Raw genomic sequence first — 11,870 nt, 5'->3', positions numbered from 1 at the left:
TTCAAATTCATCCATATGTTTAAGGAGCAAATGGGACACAAAATTTCAATGTCTCAACTAAGTATTACTCAGTTACTGGTTTCAAAGATGCCGTGATATAAAAAAGTCATGGTTTCAAAATCACTAAAATTTCCTGTTGTACCCTTCCCTTAGGTATGAATGTTTTTTTTTTTAATTATTATTATCAGAAAGAGTGTGGACATGAGAGTTACGTCCTCTTAGCAGTGTAGAAAGTACATTTCTCTGCATCCCAGTCACAGTGTGCCTTCCAAGGTTCAGTTCCAGTGGACACATCCTCTCACCTCACCACTCCAAGATAAACACAGGCAAAGTGAACAGGCATACACTCCTGTATCACAACTTGCACTACGAGAAAAGTGTAGTACTGAGTGAGTCTCCATAAGTGTTGATATTGAGATTTAAAATACATTAGGAACACATAGCCTTTCATGTATCTTTAACATGCAGCTAATGGAAGGTTGGGTTACTAATTAGCTGCTGAGCTGCAGCTTTAACTTACTTTAGTCCAGCTGGAAAATGATGAGGATTCAACAAAGTCTACCTCACGCTTCTCATTGCACACAGATTTAGGTGTGTGTATATTTTTTTCATATCTATTCTGTGGCATCCTGCAGGCTGCTGTCAAGCAAGAGATACACTTCTCTTGCTGCTGTCACACACCGATGAGAGCGCACCCTACTGACGATGAATCATTTATTCTTCCTTCTATTTATATAGCAGCCAATTGGAGCAAACCGATTGGTGAACTTTTTCAGTACACACCATGGAGATGCTAATGTCTGACCAGTTAAAGCATATGTTTGCCTGTCTCCAAGTACTTCCTGTTCCTAATCCTATCAACAAAAAAACCACACACACACACACACACGCCCACACACCCCCACACACATACGCATGTCTGCAATGTATGATTTTGCTGCCGCATCTCAGAGTACAGAGTAGATTTATCACAAAGGTATTTTGTTTTAAGAGTCCAATTTTTTTGTCTTCTTGTCATGAATGCATTCTTAAATAATACAATTTTTTAAAATAAAGATAATTCTATTCGTTGTCATCATTCATTCTCATGCATTGAAATAATGTATCCCATGACAGTAATACAAAAGGATTATTATGATTACACATTTTTGGTCTAATGATTGATTGGGCTCATATTGACCATGTTTCATAACAAATATTAAACAAAATTGGCATAGATTATTCATCTTGAGCTCATTCAACATTCTGCATTGGTCTTACTGCCTCCTCTTATCTACACTTGGGTGCAGCTGATTAACATTTGACCTCATAAAGTTGACATTTTACATTGACGTTTTAATTAAGCTGTTGTGGTCATAAACCCAGTGAAGTCCTACTCTGCCCCAACACCATTAATAATGTTGTTGCCTTATAAAAAAATATAGCAGAATAAAGTACCTGGCAAAAGTAATCACACCACTTGCATATTTTTTTTCAGATTTTGTCACATTACAACTTTAAACTTTAATGTCTTTATTTGGATTTTGTGTAATAAACCAGCACCAAGGTAGTGAGAGGAAAAACATGGCTTTCTGATATGCTGCTACTATAAATCTGAAAGCATGTGGCATGCATGTTGTACAGTGAACGCACCCCTCCACTTTGAGATTTCCTCCCTGAAGAAACTCTGCACTGCTGCCTACTTTAAGCCATCTGTTTATCAGAGACCTCGCCATCCCTGTTGCTCTGTTCCAGCAGGTTGCTCCGCTGTGTGGAACTGGGCTGATGTTGCCCTTTGGAAACGTCTGAGAGAGGAGCAGGTTACACCAACTCCCACAGCCATTCTGTTTTTATCTCCTCTGTTGCTGCAGTTGTGTGTAATGCTGCACCTATGCTTTCTCCTCAATATGAGGTCACAGCTTTTGTTCTTGCATTCTGAACAGTACAGTACGTGGGCCCGGAAAGACAAATCTGTTTTTCGTTGCTTTCACACCTGACGGCTGTCAGAGCTCGCTTGCTCCTCTCACTCCTGCAAGATTCATTTCCACAACTCCACTGAGGCTGCACATAAAGCGAGAGGTGTAAAACCTCATTAAGTGGAAAAAAGCAAACACAGAAACACTGGGCTGCTGTTCTGTTATATCATGACACTTTGACAAAAAAGTCATGCAGCTTTACAGAAAAAATAGCACACAAATGGTTAGAAACTGTAGCTTTCTGTTTCTGTGTATTAATGAGCAGACATTCAATGGATGTCCAGTCACAGAAGGGAAGGATTCCCCCTATGATCTTTGGATTTGAGCTGTGTGTTGAGTCAAAAGATGATTTAGAGACTAATATAATCCCTTTTCATACAGGGAGGCCAGCTATGAGGGAATCTTCCAAGCTAACAGTTAAATGACAAAGAAATAAATCGATCATCTGCTGAATATCTTCAAAGGATTCAATTCAAATGAATTCCATCCAAAAATACTTTATCATAATGAGAACTTAAATGTTTTTGTAACTCATGTTATCCAAGTATCTTCAAATCGTCGTTGTGGATGGTGATGCAGGAAGGATCTCAGGTAGCAGTCAACCTCCTCACGAATCTGAAGACGCTTCTGACTGAAGACTGTTGCTACCAACAGTTTCATGACTGTCATGACATGCTAACAGCCAGGAAGTAGAGACAATATTCCACAGTAAGATGTCCTGGATGAAACCATCAGCTGTTAGCAGCTCTGCTAATCCTCCTCATTTGCTTTTGCTATTCCTCTTTAAATTTCTGTCTGGCTGTGCGCTCAGGCAGATGTTGGAGTCGGGAATATGAACCTTGTCCGCTATGATAGATGGAATCTCTCTGTTCTTTGGTCCTGCTGTGGATCCATGAAGCCTCTTTTTCAATGTCTCTGGTCTTTGGGGTCATAGTTCACATATTATTTGACATTTTGAGATGATAATTATCTGCCCTTAGTTGTAAAAACAACACTTTGTTGCATAGTTATGCATTATAACAACTGTCCAAAAGTAATAAAAAAAATAATTGGATCAAAAATCCTTCTAGCTGCTCAGCGTTCAAAACCAGAGAGAATTCATTGTCCAAATGTACAGACAGTAAACATTATGAACAAAAATGTAGAAAATGAAAGTAATCAGATTAAACACCACAGAGCTACTCCAGTATGCTGCCACCATCATTGCACTTCCAGATTCTCTAATAAGATGCATGAAGAGTATTATGGTCAGAATAACTAAAGCTGAATTTTGCTTCTTTTCCTAAATCCTTTTTGGAAAAAATGTCAGAATCATATTGTGTTTTTGTTGTTGTTTTGAAAGCGATGCAGCCTCTGAGCTTGTAGGGCTGTAAGTGGCTTTAAAGAAGTCAGCGCTTCCTAGCAAGGCTCACTGACCTCACATGGACCTATTTAAGCTTTGACAGGAAATGAAATGCCATGGAAAACATGCCAGGTCTGACAATCCTTCTTATTTGTACATTTCTCAGAACTCGTATCTTTCTTTTGCAGTCAGGCCAGAGATATTGTTGGACTGAAACTTACAGTGAGGATCATATCACTTAGTTCTGGTCTAATACTGCATAACTACTGGTCTATAAAAATATACCATTACACCTGGTTTCTTCAGCTGACAGATGTTTGGACCATGAATCCAGTTTGTTTCTCTTCAACAATGATCACATTAAACTCTGAAGGGTGTGTATTATTCTGCATCTCCTGCGGCTGAGCAGCGGTGAGCTTACAGACAGAAAAAAAACGACAGATACAATCACCAGATGCCAGGCTCGCCTGCTCCTTTCTCCGCTCAGGAGAGATTTTAAAGCTTTGTAGTGGCTGTGGAAAAGCTGCTTCGTGGCTCTTGCCTACTTGTCTTGAAGCTGTTGGAAGACAGAAACAGTCGTTCCACCTTCAAGGCCTGAAATGTTCAATTTTCAATAATTGGACTTTCCACACAGAAGCACATCAGCCTGAAGATAAAAGGAAAGAGAGAGGAAACTTTACATCTTCTGCAGTTTGAATGTGTTCAATTATTTTTCTTAAAGTTATCTGGAAAAGCCACCTTTTAGTGTTTGACATTTCCTCTCTCTCTCCTTCTGTCGCTCTCTCTCACTGTGTATGTTTAAACATTTCTCACCTTGTAAGACCCATTTTTTCAACAAATGTTATGAGGACCAGGGTGCTGTGGTGGCAAAGGGGTAAAGCACAACCCACGTATTGAGGCCTTAGTCGTCGTGGCGGTGGTTGCAGGTTTAATTCCTGGACTGGCAACATTTGCTGCATGTCTTCCCCCTTTCTCATTACCCTCTTTTCTGTCAAAATACTTTCCAATAAAGACCATTAGAGTCTTTATTCTCATAAATATACATATTATGAGGACCCAAAGCTCCTAATGGGACCCAAAACCCTGGCCACATCAGAAGGACTGCTGTATTTAGGTGAGGAGTTAGGTTTAGAACTAAGGTGAATTGAGTTTTGGTTAGATTTGGGGTTAGGCATGCACTGGTAATGATTAAGTGTGGGGTAAGGTTTGGAGCTGGCTATTTGAAAAATGAATGGAAGTCCATGCAAAGTCCTTGTCAAGATATTGAGATATTTGTATAAGCGTGGGTGTGTGTGTGTGTGTGTGTGGGGGGGGGTGGGTGTGTGTGTGGGTGTGGGGGTGTGTGTGTGTGGGTGGGGGGGGGTGTGCGTGTGGGTGTGTGTGTGCATAGGCACTTAATCCCTCAGTGGAAAGTGGATGATTTGATTTGTTAGCTCCAAGTCACAGAGAACAGGCAGTGTACGTCACAGAACAGCTTTGCTGTTTAAGATCGCAGATGCGAAGAATGCTTTCTGAAGATGGAAATTTATCACAGCTCAGATTTTCTGAAGTGGGGTTATGTTGACAGGTTATGAGCAATAATTATCTTGGCAGCAGTTGAAAACTTTGTAGATATAAGAGAAGCTATAATTAAGCAGTCAGAACAGAGCCAAGACAGAAGCATAAATCTCCCATAATAAAACAACGTAAACCTCCAAAACATCAAAACGGTACATGGAACAAGGAATGGGCTGCTTAAAGGTAAGTAGGTAACATTTTGTCATATTACAGAATATTTATGAGCTCATTCTCAAAACTTATGAAGAAGATCTTATAACTATTAAATCTTCACCTAGGAATGAGAAATTAGTTCAACAGAAGCAACAGAAATATTCATTTTCTACACTGAACACATGAAAAATAAATAATAAAATGTCTGAAAACTCAACATTACTGTTCCAAAACCTTTGATCTTCACTGTTAATGGCAGTGAAGATCAGGAATCCAACATGTGACTTATAAACAAGAATTTGGTCAAATATTTTGTCCTTTCAACTATTATAGCAAATTACTTGCAATGGGTAAAACAGACACTATTATATTGCATGTATTTCTTTGAAGTTATATGAGAGAATATTTGTTTTTGTTCTTGTCTCCTAATTTCAACCTGTAATGCACAGCTTATTTTGCTTCTCAGCTAATGATGTCTCAAACATTAATGATAAACTTCATCTCCTACACAACTTTGCCTCATTAAACAGAGATTGTGCCAAAACCTTTGAAGATCATTTCTTCTGTATTCTGTTCCACACTGATCTCATTTTTTTCCCCTAATGTTGTCTTTAATGTTTCAGACAAGATGTGGGGCGGAGTTCTAATGTCAACAGTTTGTGATGCCTCTGTTGTGTCTCTACTTTAAAGCTGTCTTTCAGGCAGGTTTAGGTAGAAATGCATAATGCAGCCTGCCACTCATAGCGTTCCTACAGGGGATTGCCTGCAGACTGCTTCTCAAAGGGTACAGCTACGGCATAATTACAAGATACTGATATACCTTCAAGGCACTGCTACAGCACTTTCAGGCTTCTGGAAGGTTACAACTGGGCCACAGAGTGACTACAAGGTGAGTTCAGGGTACTTGGTGTTGCTTATTCTATTCAGTTCAAAAATACATTATTATACCCAAAGGGAAATTGAATATTTTTGTAACTCATACAAATTTCTTCAAGGGATTGCTGCAAGCCAAGGATTGACAGTCATTCATACAACAGACAATCCAAAGCGCTTTACAGGAAGTGTGGTGCACATGCATACCGAACCAACAAGGCTACCTGATATATTCTATATGAATAGATGTATTGTTGCACTTCTAGGTAATACTCTATAATCTGAACTAGTGAAATTGTAAGCTAATTAAAAGAGACCCAGGAATGGACCCTTGTGGAATGCCACAATGTATTTTTGTGGGCCCAGATTTGTAATTACCAGATGACATAATGTAGTCCCTCTCCCAAATAAGATCTGAACTGGTTTAGCAGAGCATCAGACCATCCCACCTGTTTCACCAGCCTGTCAATCAGTATATTACCATCAACTGTGTCAAATGCAGAAGTTCTAGATCCATCGCTGTTAAGATTTATTACATCCAAAGCTTTAATCAAGGTAATTTCTGGACAGAAGAGAGGCAAATATGTTTTTTCAATGACCTTTGCAAGTTATAGTTATAAGTTATAACTATATAGTTATATTGCAGAGGTGTTCTCATTAATGTAGCTTTTTGTGATGACTTCCACTCTAAATAACAAACCGAAATTGTCAGAATCGATGGAGATGATAATTTTGTCATGAATTGCGGTGTGAGGACATGAGGCAGACGCTGAGGACCCAGGCTGGTGTGAGGAAAATGATGATTTTAATGATAAAAAAAACACAAATCCAAAGTCCAAAATCCAGGCAGCACAGCTGAGCGGAAGGCTAAGGCTCGACAGTGGTAGCAACTGGTGAATGAATGGACAAGACGACAACCTAAACAGCGCGACAGATTAGACAGGTAGACAAGGACCCGAGGAGGAACAAGGAACACAGGTGGGGTTAAATACACAGAGGGTAATCACGGAACGACACACACCTGGGAACAATCAAGGGGAAGACAGGACAACACAGAGACTCAAGAGACACAGAAACCTAAAATAAACACAGAAAAACACAAATTCTCACAGTGAAAAACCCAATCCGGACAAATTTGAGCTTCTTCTATTCGCCTTTTCTGTGCATCCATAACATCACCCTCTGAGCTCATTTGTAAATTAGGGCTGTAGTTGAGGTATTATTTGAATGTTTGAGATGTTAATCAGCTGCTTCTGGTAATGAAACAGTCCTCTTGTTACTGTGGTTCATTACAGCTGTCCAAAGGTACTGCACAGCATCCAGAACCAGAGGGAATAATTATTTTAAAAAAGCCTAGATATCAGCTGGCAACGGGAGAATAAAAGTTTTTTTATAGAATAAATTCTGCTACCTTGAGGGGTTTTTTTCTAGGTAGCCACAGGGCGCTTTCTGGACGCCCAAAAGTAAATTTCAGGGAACCAACAGGGCACTCAGAACCTTTACAGAACCTTCACATTCTTAACTAGAACAGACCCCTCCCATCTGATTGCTTTTCCTTAAAATTTTCACAAGGAGAATATTAATTAGAAGGTGCCTACATGGTCCAAGTAACTTTCCAGATACTGACAGGAATCCCTTTGGAATACAGATGAGGTACCTTGGACGTATTGATATGATAGAGTGATATTTACAGGTTATCTATTTTGTTTGTACAAGGATAACTGGTTTAAAGGGGATTCATGTGGTTATATGGAAAAATGCATGCAGTACTTTCAGGGATATTTGCACGTTTGCTTAAAGGTTACAACAAATGTTAGATCACCTCTACGCTTCTCCACACATTGAGTTGCCTATAGGGACAAGGCTGGATTATGAGGCGACTCGTATTTATAATCTATGTGGGCATTTATCAGGCACCTACAGATTACCTTTTGGGTAACATAGAAAATCCTAAAGTGACTGACCTGCATTGTCAGATGAAGTGCTACCCTATGTATATAGTGTCATCTGTAGGTACCCTGTACATACTGATCTGTTTTATATATTGCTGACATTTTCTCTTAGTAAGGCAAAGTCTTGAGTTAATCGTGAGCCACATTTCTGTGTTCCTTCCTGAGAGGGAGAAACTGCTTCTTTTCCTTCCTAATGAGCTCCTACTGGAGATGACAGTCATCTCATTCACCACCTCTAAACATAATTCTCTTGTTCATACCAATCACACAGACTATCCATGTGCATGAGCGAGTGTCGACATTCGCTTCCCAAACACCCTGCTACAAAGAGACAGTAAACAGATACAGAACACAAAATGAGCAGTGAGGAATTTGCACTAAAATTGGCAAACAGACAATTGTCTGTTCCTGAACTGTGACAAACACTGTTGATGAAAAACAGAGGGAAGCTTCCATTTGTTTCAACACTCTAACCCTGCTTAATAAAAGACCTGAAATAAAACAGACTATTTGCACATATTGAGTAATTTGCTCAATATGTGCACAGACAGGCGTATGAGTTCTTGTTTCAGTCAATAAGATGCTAAATGTTTTAGAAAAGAAATTTCCATGCTGATGAAATTAGAATTGTGTGAAGATGTGAATAATAATTCACTTTTCTCAATCTGAAATTAGATTTCAGGATTGGTGATTTGGATGACAGATGGTTTGTTTTGTACAGCTGTTTCATCTCGGTGCTGGTATTAAATCTGATGGTGCCTCATGGTGGTGGTAATCTACAATACACTAAACACTTTCATTCATACTTATCATTCGTCACTCAGATTTTTGATTTTCCAGTCAAATAATCATTTATGAGTTGTGTGTTTTTCTATACAGCCATGCCATTATTAAATACACCACATCAGCCTGCTGGCTTCTCTATAACAAAGGCCACACTGACATCTTGTGTACGCAAAATGCCACTGTGAATGATGGATAGTGAGGCACCAGAGAGTCAGTTGTTGTCATTAATGTGATGGGATTAAGAGAATGAATGATTGCATCACACTAATTAAAAGCAAAATTTTAGTACTAGTAGCATATAGATTCATAAAACCACATGTGGAACAGACACATTCCTAATTTTTAAGCATTATTTCATATCCTGATCCAGACGTCCACGGCAACCATTTTGTCTCTGATTTGTCCCTATTTACATCATTTCTATTGCTGAATGTCAGCATGATGATAGAGAGTATTATTTTATTGCTATCTTCAAATTCAAACGCATTGAGCTACATTTCCTGAATATTTTGTAGAAATGCCTTTCAAACTGTCTGACTTGGTTAAGATATTTTGTTTTTCCTTCCACAAGCTCCTCATGATATTTTGGAAGAATTTTGTTGAAACTGGATGAGGTTTGAAAGCCTCCTTAGTCACACACAGCTTTTCATCTCTGTCCCATTCATTTTCTCTAGAACTAAGATCAGTGACCATGTTTTGGATGGTCACTGAGAAACATTGACTTTGTTGTCTGAACTACATTCAGGGAACAACGAGACTTTTGGTTCTTAGATCTCACAGCCTACAGAAGCCGCCTCACCGTCCAAAAAGAGACGAAGGCTCCACACATGCTGCCCTGCAGCTGTTGGTTGTCCTGCCAACCAGAACTGCCACCACTGTCCTGCCCCAAGATGAGAGCCAATGCTCACCTAATGTGAGCACTAGGTGAGCAAAATGGACAAATGGACGCTTCCTCAGCCACTAGCCAAGACGCTAACTGCAAATGGTTTTCCCCACTGCGCTGCAAAAGTTCCCCTCCAGTCATGGCTACCTTAGTTTAGCTATGACTAGCTAGCCACAGCTAATCTGTAGTTTAGCCAAATAAGGTTTAGCTAGTCATGGCTTTGTCATGACTTCCTTTTTGTTAAGGAAGGAGGACAGAGGCTGCTAAAGTCCTTTTAACTCAAGTCCTTTGTTAAGAAGGACTAAAGTAAGAGTTGTATCTAAGCAGAGTAAATTAGTTAGGATAAAACTATTTTCTGATAGTGTACTGTATTGTATTTAGGGTTAGGGTCTAGCAAGATTTAATGCTCTAAACTGCTTGAGTGTAAACAGACCATTAAGACTGTGAGATAAACATTTGCTTTCTAAGATTAATGACAGGTAAAGTAATTTCCTTCATTTAAAGTGTGCTTACTATCTTGTCCTCCCTTCTAACTAAATATTATATAGTCCCTAAGACATACAGAAAATGAACTTCAGGTATCTGAATGGGCACAAAGGGAAGGAACTTCCCCCATGCATGGGGGCCACTCACTTCTGCCCCCATGCAGAAGTGAGTGGCCTTTGCTTTCTTGTGAATGTGTTGGGAAAACTCACCCGTGATTGTGGATAACTTTGATTTTGCCTCAAAGTTTGTATAGTTTTTACATAAAAATGTAGTCTTTATTATTGTGTTGGATGGTTTTTATAAAATAGCTTATTTTGAATTACAAAACATTAGTTCATCTTATTGTCTGCAGTTCAACATACAATAGTTAATAAGGAAGAGAACAGCTGTAGGAATAATTTGACCACAGTGACAAACTCACACAAATAAATGGTGTCTTATTTATTATATTTTCCATATTAACTTTAAGAGTACTTTTCTGCACCCACTGAATGTTTGTATTGACAAAAACATGCATGTTAGTTATTTTTTATTGGCGAAGCACTCGCTTTTAACTGTAGCACAAGCATTACAGAGATGTCAGAGAAATATTTTTATAACCACACCACCAGAGAAAATGAAGTAATGAAAGATCCATCCATCCATTTTCTAACACCCTTGTCCATAGTGGGGTCAGGAGGGGTGCTGGTGTCTATCTCCAGCTAACGTTCTGGGCGAGAGGTGGAGTCACCCTGGACAGGTTGCCAATCTGTCGCAGGGCAACACAGAGCCGGAGTACCCGGAGAGAACCCACGCATGCACAGGGAGAACATGCAAACTTCGTGCAGAAAGACCCCGGGCCGGGAATCGAACCCAGGATCTTCTTGCTGCAGTGCTACCAACTGTGCCACTGTGCAGCCCAATAATGAAAGATGTACTTTATAAATGTAAGTATATTGCATAATCTTGCAGTGTCTAAGCTGCTAGTACTCAACAGCTACAGTGAGGCTTAGAGCAACAACATCAGCTTCCATCTTTATATAACATGATGCGACAAGCTCATTTTCCTCTTTGTTGCACTCCATTTCATTTGATTTCACAGCCAGAGGCTTTCGTGCTCCATCTAATGCTGAGAGGGAGCTGCTGAGGTTTGGGCGATTGATTTTACTGCTCCCTCACTGCGTGGGATAGCTCAGGACTGCAAAGCTCTTTGACTGTTTTTCTGTCATTTAAAACAAAAGATCCATCCTAATAATCTGCAGCTCATTAATGCAACAATCTTTATTTTCTTTAATAAAAAAAGTTAAACATGATGACTTCAGCTATGCAGAGTATATACTGTGTGTAATATATTCATAGTATATGTGTATTCCGTTAATGGGCATACATGTTTGGTTACTTTCAAATAAATCTACTGAGAGATTTGTTGTTGTTATTTTAACTATTTATTTTATATGCTGTTAATAATAATAACAATAATAATAATAATAATAATAATAATAATAATAATAATAATAATAATAATAATTCTGTGAGATGAGAAAACTTTGTCGAGAAAAGAGGATATGAGTCCCAAGAGCAGGTAAAATTCGTATCTGTCTTCTTCATGAAACATGGGAAAAGTGTGTTTCTTGTATGTAATGGAAAAGGCCACTAGATGGCGCTGATGAATAGATTTTATTTTTTTTTTTTTCTCCAGCTGAACCTGAATCTTATGAAAACATTTGTGCAAACTTTACCAGTTTCACAGTGCCTTAGTTTAGCTATGTTTATCATCCTATTGAACTAATATTAGTTGTGGAGTTTTTTTAAGTGATATTTGGGTTCATAAAAATCTCGCGATAACTTGCCGCTGTTACTCTCTTGAGCGCGTACGCATTTTTGCTTTGACGGTCTCGTGTGAA

The sequence above is a fragment of the Xiphophorus hellerii genome, chromosome 13 (genome assembly GCF_003331165.1).
Source record: "Xiphophorus hellerii strain 12219 chromosome 13, Xiphophorus_hellerii-4.1, whole genome shotgun sequence".
NCBI classification, from domain to species: Eukaryota; Metazoa; Chordata; class Actinopteri; order Cyprinodontiformes; family Poeciliidae; genus Xiphophorus; species Xiphophorus hellerii.
Note: the sequence above shows the minus strand (reverse complement) of the source record.